The sequence below is a fragment of the Pleurodeles waltl genome, chromosome 4_1 (genome assembly GCF_031143425.1).
Source record: "Pleurodeles waltl isolate 20211129_DDA chromosome 4_1, aPleWal1.hap1.20221129, whole genome shotgun sequence".
Taxonomy (NCBI): Eukaryota; Metazoa; Chordata; class Amphibia; order Caudata; family Salamandridae; genus Pleurodeles; species Pleurodeles waltl.
Window position 1 is genome coordinate 41023458 of NC_090442.1, and position 27064 is coordinate 41050521.

Sequence of the window (27064 nt, forward strand, 5' to 3'; positions counted from 1 at the left end):
TATTCCTGGAGAAAATCATAGAGCTTCTACGCATGCATAGTTTCTGCTTTCTGCACGCACACACTCCCTGCACTGCATCTACCCACAGTTCTGTTAAGAATGATTGTGCGTGTCATATTGTTGTATACGTATTGCATATCTGTCGTGTTTATGAAGAGGTACTTTGATATGGCAGAAAGACAGAAAAGTAGCAATGCTGAAGGCATAACATGACTGATTGTGCAGTTTGCATTGGGCTTTCTTAATGAGTGAGAGTGAAAGGAGTATTGTAAGAGTGTGTTTACAGTTTGTATGTAAAGATAATTTGGGTGCTGTGAGAAAAAGACTCAACCACGAAGGGACTCGAACCTTCAATCTTCTGTTTCGAAGTCAGACGCCTTATCCATTAGGCCACATGGTCACTGACTGCCATATGTTTGGGTGTTTAGGGTTAGGTGGTATAAATGGATGTGGAACAAATCAATTACAGGTGCGCAGGACAGGATCCCATACCGTTCTTCATCTTCTTTCCATCAAAGGAGTTTTTTCAAACAATATCTAGATAATTTCCAAAGTTTCATATCTTATGATGTGCTTTTTTGCTGTTAATCCTCCTTTCTTCTTTTATTGAATACTCTATTTTATGCTGCAATGGTATTTTTGGATTATTTGAAAAGAGAATGAAACTGCTTTGACAGTAGTTCAGACTTCCCATTTATTGACTTGCTAATTTGCTCCCTGAATTAGCTTATACAAGTGACATGAACAGGGCCTTGACCTAAGCACGTACCTGAAAGGCTGTCACCACCTCTAGAAATAAAATTCACAGCAGCTCAAAACATTCATTTTGAAAGAGAATATTTCAAGTGAGTCCAAGTTTAATTTCAATAAAGAAAGTTGTATAAAATGACACGCTGCACATTTGGGTAACCAGCATGACTCTTTTCAGTGAAGAAGTGGAATGGTTCTGTTGCAATATACTATCACCCTGGCAAGCTGCTACGAGGAAGAGTAAACAATATGATTAGGTTTCAGCAAAAATGTATTAGTTCAGGGTGTGCACCTCAGATAGACTTAAACTTACACACCCTGGTTTGTGAGAGTAGTGCCCTATCCATTGCGGCATTGAGGGTAATCTGCAAGACAGAGTTCCAAAATCATCCTTTCATCTCAGTTCATGGCCACATACAGTATTTCTGCAGTCATTCGTTTCACTTTTCTGTCTTTAATTAAACTGACCATTTTAAACCTCCGGCACCCACCACTTCAATCTTACAGTTTTTGTGCTATCATAGGGCCTTGGAACTTTTGGCAAGTGGACAGAAGCAGTCAGAGAACCACATCACAATACATACTCCTTTGCCTGATACCTTTCACAACAAATTGCTCTTGGAAAAAGACGTTAACCAGTCCTTGCTCTCAGACAGACACAGAAAGCCTATCACCACCTCTACGAACATATTTCAATCAAACCAATATATATCATTCAACAATTATGCCTCTGTATCAAAATAACTACAACTCGAGACAGAAAAGAATTTAAAAAACAATCTGCCCATTTAAATAACCAGCAGAGTTTTAAGGACGTACAAATTGGAATGTGACAATTTCAGAGTTCCTCATTCATAAGAAGTCTGTGAGATAGTATCTCAGAAAGATCTCAAGTTTATAGCAAAAATGGTTGTAAGGGTGATTTATACCACACAATCGCAACTAGGTGCCTCAATCTGCAAGAGACCAGTCCTTGACAGATTACACAACTGGGGCAACAGCAAAGGCAGCAATTGTGTCAATCCTTTATGATTCTTCTCTAGTACTATACTTTTTCTGAGGGACAATTTGCATTATTCCTGGAGAAAATCATAGAGCTTCTACCCATGCATAGTTTCTGCTTTCTGCACGCACACACTCCCTGCAATGAATCTACCCACAGTTCTGTTCAGAATGATTGCGCCATGTCATATTGTTGTATACGTATTGCATATCCGTGGCATTTATGAAGAGGTACTTTGGTATGGCAGAAAGACAGAAAAGTAGCAATGCTGATGGCATAACGTGACTGATTGTGCAGTTTGCATTGGGCTTTCTTAATGAGTGAGAGTGAAAGGAGTATTGTAAGAGTGTGTTTCCAGTTTGTATGTAAAGATAAGTTGGGTGCTGTGAGAAAAAGACTCAACCATGAAGGGACTCGAACCCTCAATCTTCTGATCCGAAGTCAGACGCCTTATCCATTAGGCCACATGGTCACTGACTGCAATATGTTTGGGTGTTTAGGGTTAGGTGGTATGAATGGATGTGGAACATATCAATTACAGGTGCGCAGGACAGGATCCCATACCGTTCTTCATCTTCTTTCCATCAAAGGAGTTTTTTCAAACAATATCTAGATAATTTCCAAAGTTTCATATCTTATGCTGTGCTTTTTTGCCGTTAATCCTCCTTTCTTCTTTTATTGAATACTCTGTTTTATGCTGCAATGGTATTTTTGGATTATTTGAAAAGAGAATGAAACTGCTTTGACAGTAGTTCAGACTTCCCATTTCTTGACTTGCTAATTTGCTCCCTGAATTAGCTTATACAAGTGACATGAACAGGGCCTTGACCTAAGCACGTACCTGAAAGCCTGTCACCACCTCTAGAAATAAAATTCACAGCAGCTCAAAACATTCATTTTGAAAGAGAATATTTGAAGTGACTCCAAGTTTAATTTCAATAAAGAAAGCTGTATAAAATGACACGCTGCACATTTGGGTAACCAGCATGACTCTTTTCAGTGAAGAAGTGGAATGGTTCTGTTGAATATACTATCACCCTGGCAAGCTGCTATGAGGAAGAGTAAACAATATGATTAGGTTTCAGCAAAAATGTATTAGTTCAGGGTGTGCACCTCAGATAGACTTAAACTTACACACCCTGGTCTGTGAGAGTAGTGCCCTATCCATTGCGGCATTGAGGGTAATCTGCAAGACAGAGTTCCAAAATCATCCTTTCATCTCAGTTCATGGCCACATACAGTATTTCTGCAGTCATTCGTTTCACTTTTCTGTCTTTAATTAAACTGACCATTTTAAACCTCCGGCACCCACCACTTCAATCTTACCATTTTTGTGCTATCATAGGGCCTTGGAACTTTTGGCAAGTGGACAGAAGCAGTCAGAGAACCACATCACAATACATACTCCTTTGCCTGATACCTTTCACAACAAACTGCTCTTGGAAAAAGACGTTAACCGGTCCTTGCTCTCAGACAGACACAGAAAGCCTATCACCACCTCTACGAACATATTTCAATCAAACCAATATATATCATTCAACAATTATACCTCTGTATCAATATAACTACAACTAGAGACAGAAAGGAATTTAAAAAACAATCTGCCCATTTGAATAACCAGCAGAGTTTTAAGGACGTACAAATTGGAATGTGACAATTTCAGAGTTCATCATTCATAAGAAGTCTGTGAGATAGTATCTCAGAAAGATCTCAAGTTTATAGCAAAAATGGTTGTAAGGGTGATTTATACCACACAATTGCAACTAGGTGCCTCAATCTGCAAGAGACCAGTCCTTGACAGATTACACAATTGGGGCAACAGCAAAGGCAGCAATTGTGTCAATCCTTTATGATTCTTCTCCAGTACTGTATTTTTTCTGAGGGACAATTTGCATTATTCCTGGAGAAAATCATAGAGCTTCTACGCATGCATAGTTTCTGCTTTCTGCACGCACACACTCCCTGCACTGCATCTACCCACAGTTCTGTTAAGAATGATTGTGCCGTGTCATATTGTTGTATACGTATTGCATATCCGTGGCGTTTATGAAGAGGTACTTTGAAATGGCAGAAAGACAGAAAAGTAGCAATGCTGAAGGCATAACGTGACTGATTGTGCAGTTTGCATTGGGCTTTCTTAATGAGTGAGAGTGAAAGGAGTATTGTAAGAGTGTGTTTCCAGTTTGTATGTAAAGATAATTTGGGTGCTGAGAGAAAAAGACTCCACCACGAAGGGACTCGAACCCTCAATCTTCTGATCCGAAGTCAGACGCCTTATGCATTAGGCCACATGGTCACTGACTGCAATATGTTTGGGTGTTTAGGGTTAGGTGGTATGATTGGATGTGGAACATATCAATTACAGGTGCTCAGGACAGGATCCCATACCGTTCTTCATCTTCTTTCCATCAAAGGAGTTTTTTCAAACAATATCTAGATAATTTCCAAAGTTTCATATCTTATGATGTGCTTTTTTGCCGTTAATCCTCCCTTCTTCTTTTATTGAATACTCTGTTGTTGGAAAATGGGTTATTGGTAGGGCAGGTAGGTACCTACACCTAGCAACAAGCCACTAACCTCCACATAGGTACAGTTAGGTCTCAGTAAATTAATCCCAGCTCAACCCTTGGTAGCTTGGCAACGAGCGTCAAGGCTTAATTTAGGAGACAAAGTGTAAAGCATTCAAATATCACAAAACAGTAATTAAATAAAACACAGGAAACAGTTTAAAAATCCAAAACCAATTTATAAAAATAGTTTATATTTTTATCTTTAAAATGACACAAAAACGATTAAAATCGGTTCAGGGGAACCGGAGATATGAATTTTTAAAGAATTATTACTTTTCTAGCGCTTAGAAACAAAAAGCGCCAATCGGGTTATCTGGTTGCACCTCGACCGGGGCAAAGTCAAACTTTCAGGCCGACCGCGATGGAGCCCTGCTCGGCTACAGGTCGCGGGAGGCCTCGGTTAAAAAGTTACCTTCTGACTTAGTCTTTATTTTGAAGTTTTTCTTCACCGGGACGAACCTGCCAGTTGAATCCGACCTCCTGGAGCCCTTCTCCGGATACGCGATGTGGGTTTCCTCGGTGGAGACTTTTACCTTCGGACTTAGTCGTTTTTTCGAGATGAAAATCCTTCGACCGGGGTAAACCTAGATCTTGATCCGACGTCCATGGAGCCCTTCTCGGATACGATGGCTGGGAGGTCCCGGTCAACTTTTTACGTTCGGACTTAGTCTCTTTTTTGGATGTTTTTCTTTACCGGGACGAACCACGAAGTCAGGCCGGGTCGCGGTTGAGGCAAGCCGGCTAGAATTTCCACGGCGGGTCGGTCCCTCTCTGGAGCTTTTTTCCAAAAATTCTCAAATCTTTTCCAAACTTCTGGGGCTTCACCCAGATGTTCTTTTAAGGTTCTTTTGGGGTCCACAGCTCACCCCAAGGGTCCAGAAGTTCTGTGATGGTCCTTGGGGGGTGCGGACTTCAACTCCCAGAATGCACCTGGCGCAAACTCCTTTTTGGCCACTGGACAGTGGTCAGCTGGTCGCTTTCTTCAGGAGTTGGTGCAGGGGACTCTGGTTTAGCAATTTTTCACCTGTAGCAAACAGAGAGTCCCTCCTTGAACCAGTTGAAGCCAGGCAAAGTCCTTCTTGTGGTGAAGCCCAAGTGTGCAGCTGGTGCAGTCCTTCTGAGTGCAGGGTCCAGGTGCAGGCCAGGGGTCCAGCAGGGCAGTCCTTCTTCTTCTTTAGTTCCTTTCTTGTTGAATTCTGGAGGGGATCTGAGGTGTGGGTGCAGGTCTGCCAGTTTTATCCTTGCTCCTGGGTGAAAAGCAGGGGGGCCCTGGTTCTCCAATCAGGGACAGGGTCGTCCCCCTGTGATGACCACTTCCTGGGAAGTGTGGCAAAAATCCATCCCAGAAGGCAACAGTCTCTAAAAATCCAACATGGATGAATCTGATTTTTGGAGGTTACATCTGGCTGAGCCCACCCACTGGTGTGGCTAAAAATCATAAACACACCCCTCTCCTGCCCTCTCCTAATCTAATCAAGGGGGCACCTAATTGTCTGGGGTTGCAGGATGTGGGGGTGTTGCTGGGTGCTCCAAATGTCCTTCTCTGCCTTTGAAGACCAGTTCGGCAGCCCTCCCCCTTCCTGCCTCACCATCTGCTGAGGGGAGATTCTCTCCCCCAAGCACATTCCTTTGTGTGAAGCCTGGCCACTTCACACCTCATCAAGGCAGCCTGGCAGAAGCTGCTGCAGGCTGGCCAATCAGAGCACAGCAGCAAAAACAATGCAGAGCTGAAATTGGCAACTTTTTAGGTAAAGTCTAAACTTTTTACTGGAAGTTGTGGGATTTATTACAACAATCAATTTGATACCAAATTCTTGGTATGTAACATTTAAGGAGACTTTAAAATTTAAAATAAAGTCTGCCCATTCTAGCCTATGAAGGCCATTTACTTCAATGAGGGAAAAACGAATTTGGCTGTTTTTACCTCACCAGGGCTTATAAATCTATTTTTATAAAGTCCCTGCTTATAGTTACATGGCACCCAGCCCTAGGGGCACATAGGGCACACCTTAGGGGTGACTTATATGTAAAAATAAGGTAGTTTAAGACTTTGGAAGTACCTTTAATTCCAAAGTCGAATTTGCATATAACTTTAATTTAAAAGCAGCCAGGAAGGCAGGCTTGCTTTTAAAATGACACTGGGCACCTCAGCAGTGCACCTAGGTGTGCACCACCTATGCTGTGGTCCCTAAACCTACATGCCCTACCATATACTAGGGACTTAAAGATAGGTTAACTTAGCCAATTATAATTAGCCTAATTTGCATATCCATTTTACACAGAGCACAGGCCCTGGGACTGGTTAGCAGTACCCAGGGCACCATCAAAGTCAGGAAAACACCAGCAAAAAGAGGAAAATGGGGGCAAAAAGTTATGGAGCCTCTGCAATCAGCCCTGTTTTCTCACACAACCCCCCCCCCCCAGCCCACACACCCAGGAGACTCAGCCCAACCCTGGGAGAGTCTTCCTGGCTTGTTAGGCGAGGAAGACAGTGAAGAAAACTAGCTGTCCCTTTGCAGGGCCTACTCTGCCTTATATCCTCCTGTCAGGGTCACTCCCTATGGGTAGTGAAGCCATCCCAACAGTAAAAGGACCCAACTCAAACTGAAACTTCCCTCTAGGGGGGTCTTCCTCCTTTCTCTCTGCCAACTTGGGTAGTGAGGTGCCCACCTCCCCTACTCCAAACTTTGCTAGGGCAACACCTAGCTTACCCAAAGAGGTCACCCAACACTTGAGCAACCCCACCATGACCAATAGGGTCAGGGGGCCTACTTTGCTATTGGCCCTGGGGTCTGCCTCCCAGGCCAAGTACAGTGCTGCCAGGAAGGCTAGCACCCAGCAGAGGCTACTGACAGCTGTCAGTACCCAGAACCACACCCTAAGCTCTCCACTGACAGGTGGCTGAGCTGCTTTAGGGGCATCTTTGGGGTCCTGGCACCCCTCTTGCTGTCTAGAGTGGGGGGCTACCACCTCCTGTGGCAGACACCCTCCTTCCACTCTCCCTTCTGTCAGTGCAGGGGCAACACCCTGCATCTGGACAGCTGCCTGACTACTCAGGACTTCCTTAGGGTCAGGGGAGGCCTCACCAGTGCCAACTCTGGGCTTCCCCCCTACTGGGGCAGAAGGCCTTTGGCTCCCTGGAACCCTCTTTAAGAGTGGCCTACCCTTCCTTTTCTTCTTTCCTTTTCTTGGGGACCCCTGTCTCCTAACTGTAGGGACTGACTCCCCAGGACTTTGGGTTGGGGGGGCGCCCTGGGCGACCACCCCACCTGTGACCAGACTCACCTCTGGGAGGTCATTGCCCAGGATACAATCTAGGGGAAGGTCAGCACTGACTACCACCCTAATCCAGTCAAGGATACCCTCCCTCTCTAGGGGCACTATGGCTACAGGTTTGGAGGTGACCTCCCCTGTGGTTATCCTGACTTTCTTTGTCTTTCCTGGGACATACATGTCTGGGGTCACTAACCGGCCACTCACTATAGTGTGACTGGCACAGGTGTCTCTCAGGCCAGTGGTAGGGATCCCATTCACTTGAATGTGGTGGAAGTGCCTACTCCCACCCTCAGGGATCACCAGCTTACCATCTGGTCCTGTCTCCCAGCTCAATGCTAGGAGGACTTCATCATCTGAGGAATCCTCCTCTATGTCTACACTGGACAGCCCAGTGCTAACCACCTTCTTTGGACAGGATGCATCTCCTCTGAAGTGACCTGTCTGCTGACAGTCAAAGCAAGCCCTACTGTCCAAGAGCTTTTTTAACCCTGGGTCTCTCTGTCTCTGTTTGTCAGAGTGGGAGTGGGATTTACTCTCCTCCTTCTTAGGGTTCTGGGGTAAAGAGGGAGTCTCTGTGGTGGGCTTACCACCTCCCTCCTTAGGTTTTTGGGGACCTGTCCCCCCCTTCTTGGAGTCTCCCCCCTGGGACTTGACAACCACCCTGGTTCTCAACCACTCATCAGCTGTCTCCCCTAGCTCTCTAGGGTTTTTCTGCTTAGAGTCCACTAGATGCTGGCGTAACCTTTCTTGGGTACAATTGGTCAAGATGTGCTCTCTCATGATCAGATTGTATAACCCCTCATAAGTATCTACTTTGTTACCAATAATCCAGCCCTCTAGTGCCTTTAGTGAAATGTCCACAAAGTCAACCCAAGACTGGGTACTGACCTTCTGGGTGTCCCTGAACTTCATTCTATATTGCTCTGGGGTCAGACCAAACTTCTTGGCTAAGCACCTCTTCATACTAGGGTATGAATCTGCCTCCTCCCCCCTTAAGGTCAGAAGCCTATCCCTCCCTGAGTTGGGGACCAACTCCCACAAAAGGGAACCCCAGTATTGAGGCCTAACCCTTCTCATTTGGAGTGCCCTCTCAAAGGCCCCCAGCCACTTATCTATGTCATCCCCCTCTACATAAGCAGGAACTACCCCCTTGGGTAACCTGGGGCAAACTCCCCCACCCATGTACACCTCAGCTTCTTTATCACTGCTTCCATCTCTTTTCTCTTTGTATGCCCACTTTTTCTTTTCTATGGCCAGCTTCTCTGCTTCCAAAGCTATGTATGCTAGCTGGGCCTCCAGCTCTCTTTCTCTGATGGATGGGTTCTCTCCTCCTGAAAGAACCCCCTTCCCACCAATAGCTTTGGATCTGCCCCTAGTGACTGTATTTACTGAGGACCGTTCTTCCTCATCCTCACTTGGGCTCAGATGCCTTCCCTCCCCTGAGTGGTTAGAGCTTGCATCCTCCCTTCTTTCTCCCTCCTCTGGAGCTTCTTCTGACTCTACCTCTTGGGCCTCAGCCCATGCTGTCAGGGATGTGATCAGGATTTGCTTCCTGAGATCAGTGGTTGCAGGCAACCCTCTTTCAATACACAACCCCCTAAGCTGGACTACTGTCAGTGTGGGTAGGCTAGCCAGATCAAGCTCCATGGTTCCCTAGTTTTGTGTCAACAAAAACTTTTTGCAAAAATTGGAAACAAGAATTTAGAAAAATTACAAAAATTCAATAATTGAAATTAATCCAAATTAAAAATTAAAAACAATTTTTGCACTAGGACAATTTAAAGGATTTTTAATTTGTTTTACCTAAAACTGTAACGTGATATTGAACACAAGTACAGGATCCCGTCGCTGCTTCCAATTATGTTGGAAAATGGGTTATTGGTAGGGCAGGTAGGTACCTACACCTAGCAACAAGCCACTAACCTCCACATAGGTACAGTTAGGTCTCAGTAAATTAATCCCAGCTCAACCCTTGGTAGCTTGGCAACGAGCGTCAAGGCTTAACTTAGGAGACAAAGTGAAAAGCATTCAAATATCAAAAAACAGTAATTAAATAAAACACAGGAAATAGTTTAAAAATCCAAAACCAATTTATAAATTTATCTTTAAAATGACACAAAAACGATTAAAATCGGTTCAGGGGAACCGGAGATATGAATTTTTAAAGAATTATTACTTTTCTAGCGCTTAGAAACAAAAAGCGCCAATCGGGTTATCTGGTTGCACCTCGACCGGGGCAAAGTCAAACTTTCAGGCCGACCGCGGTGGAGCCCTGCTCGGCTACAGGTCGCGGGAGGCCTCGGTTAAAAAGTTACCTTCTGACTTAGTCTTTATTTTGAAGTTTTTCTTCACCGGGACGAACCTGGTCCTGGTTAGCAGTACCCAGGGGACCATCAAAGTCAGGAAAACACCAGCAAAAAGAGGAAAATGGGGGCAAAAAGTTATGGGGCCTCTGCAATCAGCCCTGTTTTCTCACATCTGTTTTATGCTGCAATGGTATTTTTGGATTATTTGAAAAGAGAATGAAATTGCTTTGACAGTAGTTCAGACTTCCCATTTCTTGACTTGCTAATTTGCTCCCTGAATTAGCTTATACAAGTGACATGAACAGGGCCTTGACCTAAGCACGTACCTGAAAGCCTGTCACCACCTCTAGAAATAAAATTCACAGCAGCTCAAAACAATCATTTTGAAAGAGAATATTTCAAGTGAGTCCAAGTTTAATTTCAATAAAGAAAGCTGTATAAAATGACACGCTGCACATTTGGGTAACCAGCATGACTCTTTTCAGTGAAGAAGTGGAATGGTTCTGTTGCAATATACTATCACCCTGGCAAGCTGCTACGAGGAAGAGTAAACAATATGATTAGGTTTCAGCAAAAATGTATTAGTTCAGGGTGTGCACCTCAGATAGACTTAAACTTACACACCCTGGTCTGTGAGAGTAGTGCCCTATCCATTGCGGCATTGAGGGTAATCTGCAAGACAGAGTTCCAAAATCATCCTTTCATCTCAGTTCATGGCCACATACAGTATTTCTGCAGTCATTCGTTTCACTTTTCTGTCTTTAATTAAACTGACCATTTTAAACCTCCGGCACCCACCACTTCAATCTTACCGTTTTTGTGCTATCATAGGGCCTTGGAACTTTTGGCAAGTGGACAGAAGCAGTCAGAGAACCACATCACAATACATACTCCTTTGCCTGATACCTTTCACAACAAACTGCTCTTGGAAAAAGACGTTAACCGGTCCTTGCTCTCAGACAGACACAGAAAGCCTATCACCACCTCTACGAACATATTTCAATCAAACCAATATATATCATTCAACAATTATGCCTCTGTATCAATATAACTACAACTAGAGACAGAAAGGAATGTAAAAAACAATCTGCCCATTTGAATAACCAGCAGAGTTTTACGGACGTACAAATTGGAATGTGACAATTTCAGAGTTCCTCATTCATAAGAAGTCTGTGAGATAGTATCTCAGAAAGATCTCAGGTTTATAGCAAAAATGGTTGTAAGGGTGATTTATTCCACACAATTGCAACTAGGTGCCTCAATCTGCAAGAGACCAGTCCTTGACAGATTACACAATTGGGGCAACAGCAAAGGCAGCAATTGTGTCAATCCTTTATGATTCTTCTCCAGTACTATATTTTTTCTGAGGGACAATTTGCATTATTCCTGGAGAAAATCATAGAGCTTCTACGCATGCATAGTTTCTGCTTTCTGCACGCACACACTCCCTGCACTGCATCTACCCACAGTTCTGTTAAGAATGATTGTGCCGTGTCATATTGTTGTATACGTATTGCATATCCGTGGTGTTTATGAAGAGGTACTTTGGTATGGCAGAAAGACAGAAAAGTAGCAATGCTGAAGGCATAACTTGACTGATTGTGCAGTTTGCATTGGGCTTTCTTAATGAGTGAGAGTGAAAGGAGTATTGTAAGAGTGTGTTTCCAGTTTGTATGTAAAGATAATTTGGGTGCTGTGAGAAAAGACTCAACCACAAAGAGACTCGAACCCTCAATCTTCTGATCCAAAGTCAGACGTCTTACGCATTAGGCCACATGGTCACTAACTGCAATATGTTTGGGTGTTTAGGGTTAGGTGGTATGATTGGATGTGGAACATATCAATTACAGGTGCGCAGGACAGGATCCCATACCGTTCTTCATCTTCTTTCCATCAAAGGAGTTTTTTCAAACAATATCTAGATAATTTCCAAAGTTTCATATCTTATGATGTGCTTTTTTGCCGTTAATCCTCCTTTCTTCTTTTATTGAATACTCTGTTTTATGCTGCAATGGTATTTTTGGATTATTTGAAAAGACAATGAAACTGCTTTGACAGTAGTTCAGACTTCCCATTTCTTGACTTGCTAATTTGCTCCCTGAATTAGCTTATACAAGTGACATGAACAGGGCCTTGACCTAAGCACGTACCTGAAAGCCTGTCACCACCTCTAGAAATAAAATTCACAGCAGCTCAAAACAATCATTTTGAAAGAGATTATTTCAAGTGAGTCCAAGTTTAATTTCAATAAAGAAAGCTGTATAAAATGACACGCTGCACATTTGGGTAACCAGCATGACTCTTTTCAGTGAAGAAGTGGAATGGTTCTGTTGCAATATACTATCACCCTGGCAAGCTGCTACGAGGAAGAGTAAACAATATGATTAGGTTTCAGCAAAAATGTATTAGTTCAGGGTGTGCACCTCAGATAGACTTAAACTTACACACCCTGGTCTGTGAGAGTAGTGCCCTATCCATTGCGGCATTGAGGGTAATCTGCAAGACAGAGTTCCAAAATCATCCTTTCATCTCAGTTCATGGCCACATACAGTATTTCTGCAGTCATTTGTTTCACTTTTCTGTCTTTAATTAATCTGACCATTTTAAACCTCCGGCACCCACCACTTCAATCTTACCGTTTTTGTGCTATCATAGGGCCTTGGAACTTTTGGCAAGTGGACAGAAGCAGTCAGAGAACCACATCACAATACATACTCCTTTGCCTGATACCTTTCACAACAAACTGCTCTTGGAAAAAGACGTTAACCGGTCCTTGCTCTCAGACAGACACAGAAAGCCTATCACCACCTCTACGAACATATTTCAATCAAACCAATATATATCATTCTACAATTTTGCCTCTGTATCAATATAACTACAACTAGAGACAGAAAGGAATTTAAAAAACAATCTGCCCATTTGAATAACCAGCAGAGTTTTAAGGACGTACAAATTGGAATGTGACAATTTCAGAGTTCCTCATTCATAAGAAGTCTGTGAGATAGTATCTCAGAAAGATCTCAAGTTTATAGCAAAAATGGTTGTAAGGGTGATTTATACCACACAATTGCAACTAGGTGCCTCAATCTGCAAGAGACCAGTCCTTGACAGATTACACAATTGGGGCAACAGCAAAGGCAGCTATTGTGTCAATCCTTTATGATTCTTCTCCAGTACTATATTTTTTCTGAGGGAGAATTTGCATTATTCCTGGAGAAAATCATAGAGCTTCTACGCATGCATAGTTTCTGCTTTCTGCACGCACACACTCCCTGCACTGCATCTACCCACAGTTCTGTTAAGAATGATTGTGCGTGTCATATTGTTGTATACGTATTGCATATCTGTCGTGTTTATGAAGAGGTACTTTGATATGGCAGAAAGACAGAAAAGTAGCAATGCTGAAGGCATAACATGACTGATTGTGCAGTTTGCATTGGGCTTTCTTAATGAGTGAGAGTGAAAGGAGTATTGTAAGAGTGTGTTTACAGTTTGTATGTAAAGATAATTTGGGTGCTGTGAGAAAAAGACTCAACCACGAAGGGACTCGAACCTTCAATCTTCTGTTTCGAAGTCAGACGCCTTATCCATTAGGCCACATGGTCACTGACTGCCATATGTTTGGGTGTTTAGGGTTAGGTGGTATAAATGGATGTGGAACAAATCAATTACAGGTGCGCAGGACAGGATCCCATACCGTTCTTCATCTTCTTTCCATCAAAGGAGTTTTTTCAAACAATATCTAGATAATTTCCAAAGTTTCATATCTTATGATGTGCTTTTTTGCTGTTAATCCTCCTTTCTTCTTTTATTGAATACTCTATTTTATGCTGCAATGGTATTTTTGGATTATTTGAAAAGAGAATGAAACTGCTTTGACAGTAGTTCAGACTTCCCATTTATTGACTTGCTAATTTGCTCCCTGAATTAGCTTATACAAGTGACATGAACAGGGCCTTGACCTAAGCACGTACCTGAAAGCCTGTCACCACCTCTAGAAATAAAATTCACAGCAGCTCAAAACAATCATTTTGAAAGAGAATATTTCAAGTGAGTCCAAGTTTAATTTCAATAAAGAAAGCTGTATAAAATGACACGCTGCACATTTGGGTAACCAGCATGACTCTTTTCAGTGAAGAAGTGGAATGGTTCTGTTGCAATATACTATCACCCTGGCAAGCTGCTACGAGGAAGAGTAAACAATATGATTAGGTTTCAGCAAAAATGTATTAGTTCAGGGTGTGCACCTCAGATAGACTTAAACTTACACACCCTGGTCTGTGAGAGTAGTGCCCTATCCATTGCGGCATTGAGGGTAATCTGCAAGACAGAGTTCCAAAATCATCCTTTCATCTCAGTTCATGGCCACATACAGTATTTCTGCAGTCATTCGTTTCACTTTTCTGTCTTTAATTAAACTGACCATTTTAAACCTCCGGCACCCACCACTTCAATCTTACCGTTTTTGTGCTATCATAGGGCCTTGGAACTTTTGGCAAGTGGACAGAAGCAGTCAGAGAACCACATCACAATACATACTCCTTTGCCTGATACCTTTCACAACAAACTGCTCTTGGAAAAAGACGTTAACCGGTCCTTGCTCTCAGACAGACACAGAAAGCCTATCACCACCTCTACGAACATATTTCAATCAAACCAATATATATCATTCAACAATTATGCCTCTGTATCAATATAACTACAACTAGAGACAGAAAGGAATGTAAAAAACAATCTGCCCATTTAAATAACCAGCAGAGTTTTAAGGACGTACAAATTGGAATGTGACAATTTCAGAGTTCCTCATTCATAAGAAGTCTGTGAGATAGTATCTCAGAAAGATCTCAGGTTTATAGCAAAAATGGTTGTAAGGGTGATTTATTCCACACAATTGCAACTAGGTGCCTCAATCTGCAAGAGACCAGTCCTTGACAGATTACACAATTGGGGCAACAGCAAAGGCAGCAATTGTGTCAATCCTTTATGATTCTTCTCCAGTACTATATTTTTTCTGAGGGACAATTTGCATTATTCCTGGAGAAAATCATAGAGCTTCTACGCATGCATAGTTTCTGCTTTCTGCACGCACACACTCCCTGCACTGCATCTACCCACAGTTCTGTTAAGAATGATTGTGCCGTGTCATATTGTTGTATACGTATTGCATATCCGTGGTGTTTATGAAGAGGTACTTTGGTATGGCAGAAAGACAGAAAAGTAGCAATGCTGAAGGCATAACTTGACTGATTGTGCAGTTTGCATTGGGCTTTCTTAATGAGTGAGAGTGAAAGGAGTATTGTAAGAGTGTGTTTCCAGTTTGTATGTAAAGATAATTTGGGTGCTGTGAGAAAAGACTCAACCACAAAGAGACTCGAACCCTCAATCTTCTGATCCAAAGTCAGACACCTTACGCATTAGGCCACATGGTCACTAACTGCAATATGTTTGGGTGTTTAGGGTTAGGTGGTATGATTGGATGTGGAACATATCAATTACAGGTGCGCAGGACAGGATCCCATACCGTTCTTCATCTTCTTTCCATCAAAGGAGTTTTTTCAAACAATATCTAGATAATTTCCAAAGTTTCATATCTTATGATGTGCTTTTTTGCCGTTAATCCTCCTTTCTTCTTTTATTGAATACTCTGTTTTATGCTGCAATGGTATTTTTGGATTATTTGAAAAGACAATGAAACTGCTTTGACAGTAGTTCAGACTTCCCATTTCTTGACTTGCTAATTTGCTCCCTGAATTAGCTTATACAAGTGACATGAACAGGGCCTTGACCTAAGCACGTACCTGAAAGCCTGTCACCACCTCTAGAAATAAAATTCACAGCAGCTCAAAACAATCATTTTGAAAGAGATTATTTCAAGTGAGTCCAAGTTTAATTTCAATAAAGAAAGCTGTATAAAATGACACGCTGCACATTTGGGTAACCAGCATGACTCTTTTCAGTGAAGAAGTGGAATGGTTCTGTTGCAATATACTATCACCCTGGCAAGCTGCTACGAGGAAGAGTAAACAATATGATTAGGTTTCAGCAAAAATGTATTAGTTCAGGGTGTGCACCTCAGATAGACTTAAACTTACACACCCTGGTCTGTGAGAGTAGTGCCCTATCCATTGCGGCATTGAGGGTAATCTGCAAGACAGAGTTCCAAAATCATCCTTTCATCTCAGTTCATGGCCACATACAGTATTTCTGCAGTCATTTGTTTCACTTTTCTGTCTTTAATTAATCTGACCATTTTAAACCTCCGGCACCCACCACTTCAATCTTACCGTTTTTGTGCTATCATAGGGCCTTGGAACTTTTGGCAAGTGGACAGAAGCAGTCAGAGAACCACATCACAATACATACTCCTTTGCCTGATACCTTTCACAACAAACTGCTCTTGGAAAAAGACGTTAACCGGTCCTTGCTCTCAGACAGACACAGAAAGCCTATCACCACCTCTACGAACATATTTCAATCAAACCAATATATATCATTCTACAATTTTGCCTCTGTATCAATATAACTACAACTAGAGACAGAAAGGAATTTAAAAAACAATCTGCCCATTTGAATAACCAGCAGAGTTTTAAGGACGTACAAATTGGAATGTGACAATTTCAGAGTTCCTCATTCATAAGAAGTCTGTGAGATAGTATCTCAGAAAGATCTCAAGTTTATAGCAAAAATGGTTGTAAGGGTGATTTATACCACACAATTGCAACTAGGTGCCTCAATCTGCAAGAGACCAGTCCTTGACAGATTACACAATTGGGGCAACAGCAAAGGCAGCTATTGTGTCAATCCTTTATGATTCTTCTCCAGTACTATATTTTTTCTGAGGGAGAATTTGCATTATTCCTGGAGAAAATCATAGAGCTTCTACGCATGCATAGTTTCTGCTTTCTGCACGCACACACTCCCTGCACTGCATCTACCCACAGTTCTGTTAAGAATGATTGTGCGTGTCATATTGTTGTATACGTATTGCATATCTGTCGTGTTTATGAAGAGGTACTTTGATATGGCAGAAAGACAGAAAAGTAGCAATGCTGAAGGCATAACATGACTGATTGTGCAGTTTGCATTGGGCTTTCTTAATGAGTGAGAGTGAAAGGAGTATTGTAAGAGTGTGTTTACAGTTTGTATGTAAAGATAATTTGGGTGCTGTGAGAAAAAGACTCAACCACGAAGGGACTCGAACCTTCAATCTTCTGTTTCGAAGTCAGACGCCTTATCCATTAGGCCACATGGTCACTGACTGCCATATGTTTGGGTGTTTAGGGTTAGGTGGTATAAATGGATGTGGAACAAATCAATTACAGGTGCGCAGGACAGGATCCCATACCGTTCTTCATCTTCTTTCCATCAAAGGAGTTTTTTCAAACAATATCTAGATAATTTCCAAAGTTTCATATCTTATGATGTGCTTTTTTGCTGTTAATCCTCCTTTCTTCTTTTATTGAATACTCTATTTTATGCTGCAATGGTATTTTTGGATTATTTGAAAAGAGAATGAAACTGCTTTGACAGTAGTTCAGACTTCCCATTTATTGACTTGCTAATTTGCTCCCTGAATTAGCTTATACAAGTGACATGAACAGGGCCTTGACCTAAGCACGTACCTGAAAGGCTGTCACCACCTCTAGAAATAAAATTCACAGCAGCTCAAAACATTCATTTTGAAAGAGAATATTTCAAGTGAGTCCAAGTTTAATTTCAATAAAGAAAGTTGTATAAAATGACACGCTGCACATTTGGGTAACCAGCATGACTCTTTTCAGTGAAGAAGTGGAATGGTTCTGTTGCAATATACTATCACCCTGGCAAGCTGCTACGAGGAAGAGTAAACAATATGATTAGGTTTCAGCAAAAATGTATTAGTTCAGGGTGTGCACCTCAGATAGACTTAAACTTACACACCCTGGTTTGTGAGAGTAGTGCCCTATCCATTGCGGCATTGAGGGTAATCTGCAAGACAGAGTTCCAAAATCATCCTTTCATCTCAGTTCATGGCCACATACAGTATTTCTGCAGTCATTCGTTTCACTTTTCTGTCTTTAATTAAACTGACCATTTTAAACCTCCGGCACCCACCACTTCAATCTTACAGTTTTTGTGCTATCATAGGGCCTTGGAACTTTTGGCAAGTGGACAGAAGCAGTCAGAGAACCACATCACAATACATACTCCCTTGCCTGATACCTTTCACAACAAATTGCTCTTGGAAAAAGACGTTAACCAGTCCTTGCTCTCAGACAGACACAGAAAGCCTATCACCACCTCTACGAACATATTTCAATCAAACCAATATATATCATTCAACAATTATGCCTCTGTATCAAAATAACTACAACTCGAGACAGAAAAGAATTTAAAAAACAATCTGCCCATTTAAATAACCAGCAGAGTTTTAAGGACGTACAAATTGGAATGTGACAATTTCAGAGTTCCTCATTCATAAGAAGTCTGTGAGATAGTATCTCAGAAAGATCTCAAGTTTATAGCAAAAATGGTTGTAAGGGTGATTTATACCACACAATCGCAACTAGGTGCCTCAATCTGCAAGAGACCAGTCCTTGACAGATTACACAACTGGGGCAACAGCAAAGGCAGCAATTGTGTCAATCCTTTATGATTCTTCTCTAGTACTATACTTTTTCTGAGGGACAATTTGCATTATTCCTGGAGAAAATCATAGAGCTTCTACCCATGCATAGTTTCTGCTTTCTGCACGCACACACTCCCTGCAATGAATCTACCCACAGTTCTGTTCAGAATGATTGCGCCATGTCATATTGTTGTATACGTATTGCATATCCGTGGCATTTATGAAGAGGTACTTTGGTATGGCAGAAAGACAGAAAAGTAGCAATGCTGATGGCATAACGTGACTGATTGTGCAGTTTGCATTGGGCTTTCTTAATGAGTGAGAGTGAAAGGAGTATTGTAAGAGTGTGTTTCCAGTTTGTATGTAAAGATAAGTTGGGTGCTGTGAGAAAAAGACTCAACCATGAAGGGACTCGAACCCTCAATCTTCTGATCCGAAGTCAGACGCCTTATCCATTAGGCCACATGGTCACTGACTGCAATATGTTTGGGTGTTTAGGGTTAGGTGGTATGAATGGATGTGGAACATATCAATTACAGGTGCGCAGGACAGGATCCCATACCGTTCTTCATCTTCTTTCCATCAAAGGAGTTTTTTCAAACAATATCTAGATAATTTCCAAAGTTTCATATCTTATGCTGTGCTTTTTTGCCGTTAATCCTCCTTTCTTCTTTTATTGAATACTCTGTTTTATGCTGCAATGGTATTTTTGGATTATTTGAAAAGAGAATGAAACTGCTTTGACAGTAGTTCAGACTTCCCATTTCTTGACTTGCTAATTTGCTCCCTGAATTAGCTTATACAAGTGACATGAACAGGGCCTTGACCTAAGCACGTACCTGAAAGCCTGTCACCACCTCTAGAAATAAAATTCACAGCAGCTCAAAACATTCATTTTGAAAGAGAATATTTGAAGTGACTCCAAGTTTAATTTCAATAAAGAAAGCTGTATAAAATGACACGCTGCACATTTGGGTAACCAGCATGACTCTTTTCAGTGAAGAAGTGGAATGGTTCTGTTGAATATACTATCACCCTGGCAAGCTGCTATGAGGAAGAGTAAACAATATGATTAGGTTTCAGCAAAAATGTATTAGTTCAGGGTGTGCACCTCAGATAGACTTAAACTTACACACCCTGGTCTGTGAGAGTAGTGCCCTATCCATTGCGGCATTGAGGGTAATCTGCAAGACAGAGTTCCAAAATCATCCTTTCATCTCAGTTCATGGCCACATACAGTATTTCTGCAGTCATTCGTTTCACTTTTCTGTCTTTAATTAAACTGACCATTTTAAACCTCCGGCACCCACCACTTCAATCTTACAGTTTCTGTGCTATCATAGGGCCTTGGAACTTTTGGCAAGTGGACAGAAGCAGTCAGAGAACCACATCACAATACATACTCCTTTGCCTGATACCTTTCACAACAAACTGCTCTTGGAAAAAGACGTTAACCGGTTCTTGCTCTCAGACAGACACAGAAAGCCTATCACCACCTCTACGAACATATTTCAATCAAACCAATATATATCATTCAACAATTATGCCTCTGTATCAATATAACTACAACTCGAGACAGAAAGGAATTTAAAAAACAATCTGCCCATTTGAATAACCAGCATAGTTTTAAGGACGTACAAATTGGAATGTGACAATTTCAGAGTTCCTCATTCATAAGAAGTCTGTGAGATAGTATCTCAGAAAGATCTCAAGTTTATAGCAAAAATGGTTGCAAGGGTGATTTTTACCACACAATTGCAACTATGTGCCTCAATCTGCAAGAGACCAGTCCTTGACAGATTACACAACTGGGGCAACAGCAAAGGCAGCAATTGTGTCAATCGTTTATGATTCTTCTCTAGTACTATACTTTTTCTGAGGGACAATTTGCATTATTCCTGGAGAAAATCATAGAGCTTCTACCCATGCATAGTTTCTGCTTTCTGCACGCACACACTCCCTGCACTGAGTCTACCCACAGTTCTGTTCGGAATGATTGTGCCATGACATATTGTTGTATACGTATTGCATATCCGTGGCATTTATGAAGAGGTACTTTGGTATGGCAGAAAGACAGAAAAGTAGCAATGCTGAAGGTATAACGTGACTGATTGTGCAGTTTGCATTGGGCTTTCTTAATGAGTGAGAGTGAAATGATTATTGTAAGAGTGTATTTCCAGTTTGTATGTAAAGATAAGTTGGGTGCTGTGACAAAAAGACTCAACCATGAAGGGACGCGAACCCTCAATCTTCTGATCCAAAGTCAGACGCCTTACCCATTAGGCCACATGGTCACTGACTGCAATATGTTTGGGTGTTTAGGGTTAGGTGGTATGAATGGATGTGGAACATATCAATTACAGGTGCGCAGGACAGGATCCCATACCGTTCTTTATCTTCTTTCCATCAAAGGAGTTTTTTCAAACAATATCTAGATAATTTCCAAAGTTTCATATCTTATGATGTGCTTTTTTGCCGTTAATCCTCTTTCTTCTTTTATTGAATACTCTGTTTTATGCTGCAATGGTATTTTTGGATTATTTGAAAAGAGAATGAAACTGCTTTGACAGTAGTTCAGACTTCCCATTTATTGACTTGCTAATTTGCTCCCTGAATTAGCTTATACAAGTGACATGAACAGGGCCTTGACCTAAGCACGTACCTGAAAGGCTGTCACCACCTCTGGAAATAAAATTCACAGCAGCTCACAACATTAATTTTGAAAGAGAATATTTCAAGTGAGTCCAAGTTTAATTTCAATAAAGAAAGCTGTATAAAATGACACGCTGCACATTTGGGTAACCAGCATGACTCTTTTCAGTGAAGAAGTGGAATGGTTCTGTTGCAATATACTATCACCCTGGCAAGCTGCTACGAGGAAGAGTAAACAATATGATTAGGGTTTCAGCAAAAATGTATTAGTTCAGGGTGTGCACCTCAGATAGACTTAAACTTTCACACCCTGGTCTGTGAGAGTAGTGCTCTATCCATTGCGCATTGAGGGTAATCTGCAAGACAGAGTTCCAAAATCATCCTTTCATCTCAGTTCATGGCCACATACAGTATTTCTGCAGTCATTCGTTTCACTTTTCTGTCTTTAATTAAACTGACCATTTTAAACCTCCGGCACCCACCACTTCAATCTTACCGTTTTTGTGCCATCATAGGGCCTTGGAACTTTTGGCAAGTGGACAGAAGCAGTCAGAGAACCACATCACAATACATACTCCTTTGCCTGATACCTTTCACAACAAATTGCTCTTGGAAAAAGACGTTAACCGGTCCTTGCTCTCAGACAGACACAGAAAGCCTATCACCACCTCTACGAACATATTTCAATCAAACCAATATATATCATTCAACAATTATGCCTCTGTATCAATATAACTACAACTCGAGACAGAAAGGAATTTAAAAAACAATCTGCCCATTTGAATAACCAGCAGAGTTTTAAGGACGTACAAATTGGAATGTGACAATTTCAGAGTTCTTCATTCAAAAGAAGTATGTGAGATAGTATCTCAGAAAGATCTCAAGTTTATAGCAAAAATGGTTGCAAGGGTGATTTTTACCACACAATTGCAACTAGGTGCCTCAATCTGCAAGAGACCAGTCCTTGACAGATTACACAACTGGGGCAACAGCAAAGGCAGCAATTGTGTCAATCGTTTATGATTCTTCTCTAGTACTATACTTTTTCTGAGGGACAATTTGCATTATTCCTGGAGAAAATCATAGAGCTTCTACCCATGCATAGTTTCTGCTTTCTGCACGCACACACTCCCTGCACTGAGTCTACCCACAGTTCTGTTCGGAATGATTGTGCCATGACATATTGTTGTATACGTATTGCATATCCGTGGCATTTATGAAGAGGTACTTTGGTATGGCAGAAAGACAGAAAAGTAGCAATGCTGAAGGTATAACATGACTGATTGTGCAGTTTGCATTGGGCTTTCTTAATGAGTGAGAGTGAAATGATTATTGTAAGAGTGTATTTCCAGTTTGTATGTAAAGATAAGTTGGGTGCTGTGACAAAAAGACTCAACCATGAAGGGACGCGAACCCTCAATCTTCTGATCCGAAGTCAGACGCCTTATCCATTAGGCCACATGGTCACTGACTGCAATATGTTTGGGTGTTTAGGGTTAGGTGGTATGAATGGATGTGGAACATATCAATTACAGGTGCGCAGGACAGGATCCCATACCGTTCTTTATCTTCTTTCCATCAAAGGAGTTTTTTCAAACAATATCTAGATAATTTCCAAAGTTTCATATCTTATGATGTGCTTTTTTGCCGTTAATCCTCCTTCTTCTTTTATTGAATACTCTGTTTTATGCTGCAATGGTATTTTTGGATTATTTGAAAAGAGAATGAAACTGCTTTGACAGTAGTTCAGACTTCCCATTTATTGACTTGCTAATTTGCTCCCTGAATTAGCTTATACAAGTGACATGAACAGGGCCTTGACCTAAGCACGTACCTGAAAGGCTGTCACCACCTCTGGAAATAAAATTCACAGCAGCTCAAAACATTCATTTTGAAAGAGAATATTTCAAGTGAGTCCAAGTTTAATTTCAATAAAGAAAGCTGTATAAAATGACACGCTGCACATTTGGGTAACCAACATGACACTTTTCAGTGAAGAAGTGGAATGGTTCTGTTGCAATATACTATCACCCTGGCAAGCTGCTACGAGGAAGAGTAAACAATATGATTAGGTTTCAGCAAAAATTTATTAGTTCAGGGTGTGCACCTCAGATAGACTTAAACTTACACACCCTGGTCTGTGAGAGTAGTGCCCTATCCATTGCGGCATTGAGGGTAATCTGCAAGACAGAGTTCCAAAATCATCCTTTCATCTCAGTTCATGGCTACATACAGTATTTCTGCAGTCATTCGTTTCACTTTTCTGTCTTTAATTAAACTGACCATTTTAAACCTCCGGCACCCACCACTTCAATCTTACCGTTTTTGTGCTATCATAGGGCCTTGGAACTTTTGGCAAGTGGACAGAAGCAGTCAGAGAACCACATCACAATACATACTCCTTTGCCTGATACCTTTCACAACAAACTGCTCTTGGAAAAAGACATTAACCGGTTCTTGCTCTCAGACAGACACAGAAAGCCTATCACCACCTCTACGAACATATTTCAATCAAACCAATATATATCATTCAACAATTATGCCTCTGTATCAATATAACTACAACTCGAGACAGAAAGGAATTTAAAAAACAATCTGCCCTTTTGAATAACCAGCATAATTTTAAGGACGTACAAATTGGAATGTGACAATTTCAGAGTTCTTCATTCAAAAGAAGTCTGTGAGATAGTATCTCAGAAAGATCTCAAGTTTATAGCAAAAATGGTTGTAAGGGTGATTTTTACCACACAATTGCAACTAGGTGCCTCAATCTGCAAGAGACCAGTCCTTGACAGATTACACAACTGGGGCAACAGCAAAGGCAGCAATTGTGTCAATCGTTTATGATTCTTCTCTAGTACTATACTTTTTCTGAGGGACAATTTGCATTATTCCTGGAGAAAATCATAGAGCTTCTACCCATGCATAGTTTCTGCTTTCTGCACGCACACACTCCCTGCACTGAGTCTACCCACAGTTCTGTTCGGAATGATTGTGCCATGACATATTGTTGTATACGTATTGCATATCCGTGGCATTTATGAAGAGGTACTTTGGTATGGCAGAAAGACAGAAAAGTAGCAATGCTGATGGCATAACGTGACTGATTGTGCAGTTTGCATTGGGCTTTCTTAATGAGTGAGAGTGAAATGAGTATTGTAAGAGTGTATTTCCAGTTTGTATGTAAAGATAAGTTGGGTGCTGTGACAAAAAGACTAAACCATAAAGGGACTCAAACCCTCAATCTTCTGATCCGAAGTCAGACGCCTTATCCATTAGGCCACATGGTCACTCACTGCAATATGTTTGGGTGTTTAGGGTTAGGTGGTATGAATGGATGTGGAACATATCAATTACAGGTGCGCAGGACAGGATCCCATACCGTTCTTCATCTTCTTTCCATCAAAGGAGTTTTTTCAAACAATCTCTAGATAATTTCCAAAGTTTCATATCTTATGATGTGCTTTTTTGCCGTTAATCCTCCTTCTTCTTTTATTGAATACTCTGTTTTATGCTGCAATGGTATTTTTGGATTATTTGAAAAGAGAATGAAACTGCTTTAATAGTAGTTCAGACTTCCCATTTCTTGACTTGCTAATTTGCTCCCTGAATTAGCTTATACAAGTGACATGAACAGGGCCTTGACCTAAGCACGTACCTGAAAGCCTGTCACCACCTCTAGAAATAAAATTCACAGCAGCTCAAAACATTAATTTTGAAAGAGAATATTTCAAGTGAGTCCAAGTTTAATTTCAATAAAGAAAGCTGTATAAAATGACACGCTGCACATTTGGGTAACCAGCATTACTCTTTTCAGTGAAGAAGTGGAATGGTTCTGTTGCAATATACTATCACCCTGGCAAGCTGCTACGAGGAAGAGTAAACAATATGATTAGGGTTTCAGCAAAAATGTATTAGTTCAGGGTGTGCACCTCAGATAGACTTAAACTTTCACACCCTGGTCTGTGAGAGTAGTCCTCTATCCATTGCGCATTGAGGGTAATCTGCAAGACGGAGTTCCAAAATCATCCTTTCATCTCAGTTCATGGCCACATACAGTATTTCTGCAGTCATTCGTTTCACTTTTCTGTCTTTAATTAAACTGACCATTTTAAACCTCCGGCACCCACCACTTCAATCTTACCGTTTTTGTGCTATCATAGGGCCTTGGAACTTTTGGCAAGTGGACAGAAGCAGTCAGAGAACCACATCACAATACATACTCCTTTGCCTGATACCTTTCACAACAAATTGCTCTTGGAAAAAGACGTTAACCGGTCCTTGCTCTCAGACAGACACAGAAAGCCTATCACCACCTCTACGAACATATTTCAATCAAACCAATATATATCATTCAACAATTATGCCTCTGTATCAATATAACTACAACTCGAGACAGAAAGGAATTTAAAAAACAATCTGCCCATTTGAATAACCAGCAGAGTTTTAAGGACGTACAAATTGGAATGTGACAATTTCAGAGTTCTTCATTCAAAAGAAGTATGTGAGATAGTATCTCAGAAAGATCTCAAGTTTATAGCAAAAATGGTTGTAAGGGTGATTTATACCACACAATTGCAACTAGGTGCCTCAATCTGGAAGAGACAAGTCCTTGACAGATTACACAATTGGGGCAACAGCAAAGGCAGCAATTGTGTCAATCCTTTATGATTCTTATCCAGTACTATATTTTTTCTGAGGGACAATTTGCATTATTCCTGACGAAAATCATAGAGTTTCTACACATGCCTAGTTTCTGCTTTCTGCACGCACACACTCCCTGCACTGCATCTAACCACAGTTCTGTTAAGAATGATTGTGTTGTGTCATATTGTTGCATACGTATTGCATATCCGTGGCATTTATGAAGAGGTACTTTGGTATGGCAGAAAGACAGAAAAGTAGCAATGCTGAAGGCATAACGTGCCTGATTGTGCAGTTTGTATTGGGCTTTCTTAATGAGTGAGAGTGAAAGTGAAAGGAGTATTGTAAGAGTGTGCCTCCAGTTTGTATGTAAAGATAAGTTGGGTGCTGTGAGAGATAGACTCAACCACGAAGGGGCTCGAGCCCTCAATCTTCTGATCCGAAGTCAGATGCCTTATCCATTAGGCCACATGGTCACTAACTGCAGTATGTTTGGGTGTTTAGGGTTAGGTGGTATGAATGGATGTGGAACATATCAATTACAGGTGCGCAGGACAGGATCCCATACCGTTCTTCATCTTCTTTCCATCAAAGGAGTTTTTTCAAACAATATCTAGATAATTTCCTTATGATGTGCTTTTTTGCCGTTAATCCTCCTTTCTTCTTTTATTGAATACTCTGTTTTATGCTGCAATGGTATTTTTGGATTATTTGAAAAGAGAATGAAACTGCTTTGACAGTAGTTCAGACTTCCCATTTCCTGACTTGCTAATTTGCTCCCTGAATTAGCTTATACAAGTGACATGAACAGGGCCTTGACCTAAGCACGTACCTGAAAGCCTGTCACCACCTCTAGAAATAAAATAAACAGCAGCTCAAAACATTCATTTTGAAAGAGAATATTTCAAGTGAGTCCAAGTTTAATTTCAATAAAGAAAGCTGTTGCTGCACATTTGGGTAACCAGCATGACTCTTTTCAGTGAAGAAGTGGAATGGTTCTGTTGCAATATACTATCACCCTGGCAAGCTGCTACGAGGAAGAGTAAACAATATGATTAGGTTTCAACAAAAATGTATTAGTTCAGGGTGTGCACCTCAGATAGACTTAAACTTACACACCCTGGTCTGTGAGAGTAGTGCCCTATCCATTGCGGCATTGAGGGTAATCTGCAAGACAGAGTTCCAAAATCATCCTTTCATCTCAGTTCATGGCCACATACAGTATTTCTGAAGTCACTCGTTTCACTTTTCTGTC

General features: G+C 41.2%; 4 non-coding genes across 4 annotated transcripts; all 4 read right to left on the reverse strand.

Moving 5' to 3' along the window:
* Positions 1-2152: 2152 nt before the first annotated feature.
* Positions 2153-2225, reverse strand: TRNAR-UCG (transfer RNA arginine (anticodon UCG)). Its single transcript has one exon. It is a non-coding gene; the product is annotated as a tRNA-Arg (tRNA).
* A 16685-nt stretch (positions 2226-18910) lies between these two features.
* On the reverse strand, positions 18911-18983 carry TRNAR-UCG (transfer RNA arginine (anticodon UCG)). Its single transcript has one exon. It is a non-coding gene; the product is annotated as a tRNA-Arg (tRNA).
* Positions 18984-20734: 1751 nt separating this feature from the next.
* On the reverse strand, positions 20735-20807 carry TRNAQ-UUG (transfer RNA glutamine (anticodon UUG)). Its single transcript has one exon. It is a non-coding gene; the product is annotated as a tRNA-Gln (tRNA).
* A 3575-nt stretch (positions 20808-24382) lies between these two features.
* Positions 24383-24455, reverse strand: TRNAR-UCG (transfer RNA arginine (anticodon UCG)). The gene has a single exon. It is a non-coding gene; the product is annotated as a tRNA-Arg (tRNA).
* Between the last annotated feature and the right edge of the window lie 2609 nt (positions 24456-27064).